Consider the following 6,534-nt stretch of genomic DNA (forward strand, 5'->3'; position numbering starts at 1 on the left):
GGAACTGTCCATGGTGGTTCCTTGCAGAACTCACAAGTCATATTAGGACTTTCCAGTGTTAGATATGGTACTGAATTTATTTCTAGTTAGCGTGCGCTCTCTCTCTCTCTCCCTCTCCCTCTCCCTCTCCCTACTCTTTCTCTCTCTCTCCCTCTCTCTCTCTTCTTCTTCCTCCTTCCCTCCCTCCTTTCTTCCTCTCTTTTTCCCTCTTCTTTCATGTACTTATGAATTACAAAGATGTTACAGGAAAAGGGTGTATATCTACCTAACTTGTCCCCTTACATTTCAGATTTTGAGATTCGAATTTTCTGATGGTTAGAAATAGTAATATGTTTAGCACATGCTAAAACAACGAAATAATTCTCTTTGATGAGAAAGATCATAGGATGTCTATCACATATCCGAAATATTTGGTGTCTTTGGACTAAAGGTCTTGTATTGTTAATCTTTAAATTCCAGGAATATAAAAGTACAAAGAGCATTATAGTTATAGGCCCACTTTGGTTGAATTTCTGAGTATATGGACCACTCTTTAAGGAGCAGAAGAAACCACTTCATTGTGGTAGGCTATATTACCATTTCCCAATAATTTTGTAGCTCTATGATGTCTCTGTTTATGGGAAGATCATACATCCCTGCCCTGTTCAACTCAGAAGTGGCCATGAGACTTGCTTTGGCTAATATAATGCGGGGCACTTCTGAGCAGAAACTGTAAGAGCCAGCACGTGTGGTTCACAAAGCCACAATGAGACTTCTCCATTAGCCTGAGTCCCACAGTGAAATTAATTGGATCAGAGCAGCAGCTAACCCTCATTGGACAAGTAGAATAAAGGAAAAACAAATCTTTGTTGTCGTAAGCCACTGAGGTGCTTAGAGTCATTTATTGCCACAGTATATAAAACTTAAGGGGGTGATACTCCTATCTACTCCCATTTGCCACTGCAAAACACTTTAGGAAAGAGGCAGCCACAAATAAATTTCTAGTGGTGATAAATACTAGACTTTGAATTTATGAAACCCATGTGGATTGCAAAACACTCTACCTTCTCTTCTCTCCTGTTGCTAGAACTAAGTCCTCTTTTCCATGCTGGTATATTCCTGAAGCCCTTCAGACCAGTTTCTGGACTGCCCATGTGAGTTTATATAGGCTGCCACAACAAAATACCATAGATCGGATGGCTTGACCAACACTCGTACGTGACTAGCATGCCAAGGAAGAGCTGGTGGAGGAGGCCGTGAGAATTCCAGTCACTATGTACAATATTTTTCTTTAATTCAAAATTAAAGTCTAATTACACCTAGTACTAACCCAAAATTAAAGTAATTCCTTGCTTTCTTTTCCATTGTATTTACTTTGTTAGAATGAATGGAAGCTTTAGATCTTATATTGTGTTCCCTTGGAAACAGATTCTGAGACAGAGAGTTGTATGCAAAAGATGTTTTGGGGAGAGTGGTCTTGGGACATTTACTTGTAAGGACACAAGAAGTCAGGATTGGTTAAAGTGAGAAGCTATCAAACAATGTTGTAGGAACTGAGACTTCAGCTCATCTTTTGAAGAGCCGAAGGTGGGAAAGTCCTTAATAGTTGTCTTATATGGACAAAGGGGTCTGACCTTTGTAACTCTGCATCAACCAGTCATGGCTGTGAGCTGCCCTTTGGGAAGGGGCACAGCCTTGGGCAAGGCATATCCCCGTGGCTGAAGACAATGTTCAGTGAGAGACACAGCTGTGAGTTCTCAGTGGCTGATGTTAGCAGCTAAGGGAATAAGTGCATTGGCCCCAAAGAAGAGATCTGGGTGGAGAACCACAGAATCCCTTGTAGCCCCACTTGCATCATGCAGATTGACTTGCTTCTTTTTTTCAATTAAATTTATTGGGGGCAACACTGGTTAATTACATTATATAAGTTTCAAGTGTACAGTTCTATATTACATCATCTGTGTATTGCAGTGTGTGTTCACCACCCAGAGTCTAGCCTCCTTCTGTCACCATATATTTGACCCCCTTTACACTCTTTGTCCTAACCCCACCACCTTCTCTGGTAACCACCATATTGTTTTATGTGTTTGTGAGCTTGTTTGTTTTGTTTGTTCATTTTTTACTTTCTGTTTTAAAACCTACATGTAAATGAATTGACTTCCCTCTTATAGTAAGTTTGCCCAACCTCACAGGATTCTGGTTGACCTTGTATTCTGATTAGTGAGGATTTTTTGGTCTCCTGAACATATGTATTCTACCAATTGGGACATAGTTACATGTAATCCATGGTCATTGATTCAGAATGTCACCCAATCCTTTCTGTTCATCATCCTGGATTAGCACCTCAAATATGTCTTTAAGAGACTATTCTGTTTCCATCAGGCTCATGGTTTCCAGTGGTCATGCAATGTGATAAGACCAATGAACACCATGGTCATGTTCTCATTGCTCCACATTCTTTACTGAAGAGTGAGTCTCTCATTTCGGGGCAATGTTATGAGATATTCCACATAGGTGGATCAAACACTCTGCAAGTCTTTGGCTGGTGTTTCTGGGCCAAGGCCCTGCAGGAAGAAAAGGCAAAATTCTATTCAAAATATGTGTTGCTCTCAGTCACAATAAGTTGCTACCTCTTTCAGGGTAAAAATAGCTGGCGTCTGTGAGAGATGATGTCATATTCGAGGGCTTAGCTCTGTTGCTGGCAGGTTGGACATTCAGCAGTGGCAGTAGCAGATCAACTTGGTGAGTGGTAGTCCATACAGTTGGGCATAACCTCTATACCTGCCCCTATGGCTATCTTACATGAGCCCAATGTGCCAGCAGTGGGTGGCTAGTGACACCTGGCCAATTATTCTGTCTATTTGGTTGCTTAGGACATCTTCCATTGTGGATGATTTTTGTCAGGTTTTAGCATGTGATACATTGACATTTTGTCCACTACCATAAGTCCATATGTCTTTTTCTGAGATCTTTTTGACCCTAATATTTTAATCTTTCTTTTTCCAGTTCCCTAAACAACCAGACAAGCTATTGCCACTTCCTCTGAGTCTGTGTATATTCTACCTCAGATCACTTTGTCCACGCACAGTGAGTGACTTGGTGCATGGTCTGAAACTCTGCCCCTCAGGAAAATTTCCTTATCTTCCAGAGCCATGACTAAGTGGTGTCGTAAATCAGCTGCAGACTCTCATTGACATATCAAGCTGTATTAGTCTGCTCGGGCTGCCATAACAAAATACCACAAACTGGGTGGCTTGAACAACAGGCATTTGTTTCTCACAGAGTTGGAGGCTGGAAGTCCAAGGCCAGGTTGCTAGCATGGTCAGGTTCCCGTGAACGCTGTCTTCCTGGCTTGCAGATAGCTACCTTCTCACTGCGTCTTCACATAGTAGAAAGAGAGAGCAAAAGCAAGATGTTTGGTGTCTCTCCTTATAGAAGCAGTAATCCTATCATGGGAAACCTACCCTCATGATCTCATCTTAATCTAACTATGCCCCAAAGGACTCATCTCTAAATACTATCACACTGGGGGGTAGGGCTTTAGTATATGCTTTTCAGGGCGACAAAATTCAGTGCATAGCACAAGCCGACCCATCCATGAACCAGGATCAGCCTAGTTTCCTCCTCTTGCACCTGGTAATAAGCCTCCACTCTCCCCGCTCATAGCCATAGATATGAACTGAAGTACAGGGATTCTGGGCTTTCTGCTTCTGCTGCTTACTTGTACCCTCTGACCCCGCTGATTCCTGATCCTGGATTCACCACTTCAACCTTATAAGGGATTGCTCATCTTTGACAGAACCTATTTCAGGATGAGCAGCTCTGGTTGCATGATCATTTGGTGTTCCATGCTCCACCTTTACTAAGATGAGACACTTTATGTCTACTAAGGCCTAGTAGCATGCAAGTAGCTGCTTTTGAATTATGCATATTGCATATATTACCCATAATTATGACAAATGACTTTTTAAATGTAATCTAATGATTTAGGAAGTGGCTTCTCATTGGCTTCCCATTACTTTCAAGATAAAATCTTCACTCAGAGAATCCAGGTCTCCCAAGAACCAGGTTCCTGCCCACTTTCTGTCCTCATCACTCCCACCATGTGCAGACATAAATGACCTGTTCCAGTCCCTGCAGTTTGTGCATAATGTGCACATGTATAAGTCAGGATCCCGGCAGGAAACATTATACACACAAAAGGGGTAATTGAAGAGTTTACTAGAGTATTTAGAAAGGTGTAGACAGAGTTAAAGGAAACAAGAATGGAAGGTCATTACCATCTCTAGGTCTGAAGGGACAGGTGAGGGGTCTATTCCCAGGACCTAGAGTGAAAAGGGTCATCCTAGGGAGATGAGGTCTTGCAGGGAGGGAGCTAGGGGGATAATTATCTGAACTTTGTCTCTCACTTCCCTCCATTCTCCACCTGATGTAGCCCATTGGCTGAACTCAGTTAGAAGCCAGAAGGTAAGGGAACCCTGGAGACACATTCCGAAGAGACCAGCCCCAGGGCACAGAGCAGGGTGGACAGAAGAGGAGGCTAACAGAATATGGAGCATGTACACTGTGCTTCATCACGCCTCGGAATGTGCTTTTCTCTCTGCCTGAAATGCTTGCTTGACTCCAATCCCCCTTCCTTTCTGCCTTGTTCATGTGATGAACTCATCCTCAATTATCAAGACTCATGTGCAGCTTTTCAATTGGAATAGCAGCCCATGCATGTCTGAGTTATATCATGGAGCACACTGCAATGTAATTATTGATTTACCTGTCTGTCTCCCTGAGTAACACGGGAGCTCATCCAGAATAGGAGCTGGGCCTTTTGTATCTTCTATTTCTAGAGCCTAGCACTGTGCCTGCATGTAGTGGGTACACAATAGATAACCACTGATGAGTATCTTTATTTTCCTGAAAACAAAAGTTCCTTTTTCTCTGTAGCTCTTTTAAACTGGAAATGGTTACTTACTTAGAGAAACAATATTTCTTTGATTTCCAAGTTGTCTCCTCCCATCCAAGTACTAACCAGGCCTGACCCTGCTTAGCTTCCAAGATCAGATGGGATCAGGCTTGTTCAGGGTGGCACGGCCATAATACAAAGTTTAAAAAGCTCTTTCCTATTTGGGGAATAAAACCACTTACCCAGCATCCCATCACTAGTGATGGCAGAGAAGCGGGTGAAATGAAGGTCTTCTGCCTACTAACCATTGCTCCTTCCTCTTGTTACTAAACATGCCTAAATGGAAGTAAGTGCATTCGGTGGTTCCGTGGGGACAGCTCACACAACTTTAACAGGTGGCAAGCTGGGAGAGAAGATTAAAAATGAACAACGTTAAATATCTGGTTTAAGAAAATGAACCACTTAAAAAAACTCTTACTTTAAAACGTTGCTGGGTCATTAAGAGTTGAATTCCAAAAAAGGAAATATCTAGTCATATGGATCAGCTTCTTTTCTTTTTTCCAAAGTGAAAACACATATTTGTTGACTAAATTGTAGGTTACTTGAGGTCAGGGGCTAAGTTTCCTTGACATTTGTTTTCTGTGAGCCTTAGACTGATATGTATGGAGGATGGCATGTTTTTCAAAACAACCAGATGAGGTCAATCCAGCAATGCTCGGAGCGATTCCTGAGCTGCTTGCTTTGGTTAATGCACACGAGGAGTGCAGCGGCCACCAGTGGCTTAATGCCTGGCATCCATCTCTCCTTCTGACAAAAGCATTCCAAATTTCCTTTAGAACATGACTTTTCCCATTCCAAGTTTTGTGGTTTGGGTGAGACTGACTTCAAACCCCAAGTCCAGAGGTGGGCCTTGATCAGCTAAACATATCACATTCTTTTGGCCATAGTGATTAGTTTAAGAATAAGCTGATGACATGCAATGGCACAGTAACCAGGAATCCCGGGAAAATGACTCTTACTCTCCTGTTGAACGTGAAAGAGAGGACGTAGTTGCTGGAAGTGCCATCTACAACGACATGGGGTGAGAGGCTGAAGCTAAAACTATGGAAGTGGCGACAGAGAAATGGAGGGAATGGGAACCATCTCCTCATGACAACGTTTGAGTCCTAGAGCAGGTTGCACCTGAAGCCACACTAAAGTGAGCCACTACATTCCCTAGTCTTGAGCCAGTTTAACTTGTGCTTACTGTTGTAAATGGCATATCCAGGGAAGCAGCAGGTGAGAAGGAAAGGAGAGTGTCCTGTGGCTTTTCATGTTGAGCCAGAGAAATGGCTGGGTTATGGATAAGGGGATACAGCAGAATAACCTAGGGAGCTTTTACACCTCTTTCTCTCCTTCTGTACTAGGACTCTTTCTAGAATTGCTTGGTGTGTGTGTATGTGTGAGTGTGAAAAGGTAAAAGCCCTGCCCCAGGTGGTTCTGATGCAATCGACCCAACCACTAGACTGATTCTGCTTCCCATACCCCAATCCTGAATATAATACCTCATTAATTCCAATAGACCAGGGTGCAATTGAGGCCCCAACAAAGGACTCCACTTGCTAACTTAATTCAGGGTATTGAACACTCAAATCCCCTTTTAGGCCTTTAGAGGTGCT

The sequence above is a fragment of the Pteropus alecto genome, unplaced genomic scaffold (assembly GCF_000325575.1).
Source record: "Pteropus alecto unplaced genomic scaffold, ASM32557v1 scaffold164, whole genome shotgun sequence".
Classification (NCBI taxonomy): Eukaryota; Metazoa; Chordata; class Mammalia; order Chiroptera; family Pteropodidae; genus Pteropus; species Pteropus alecto.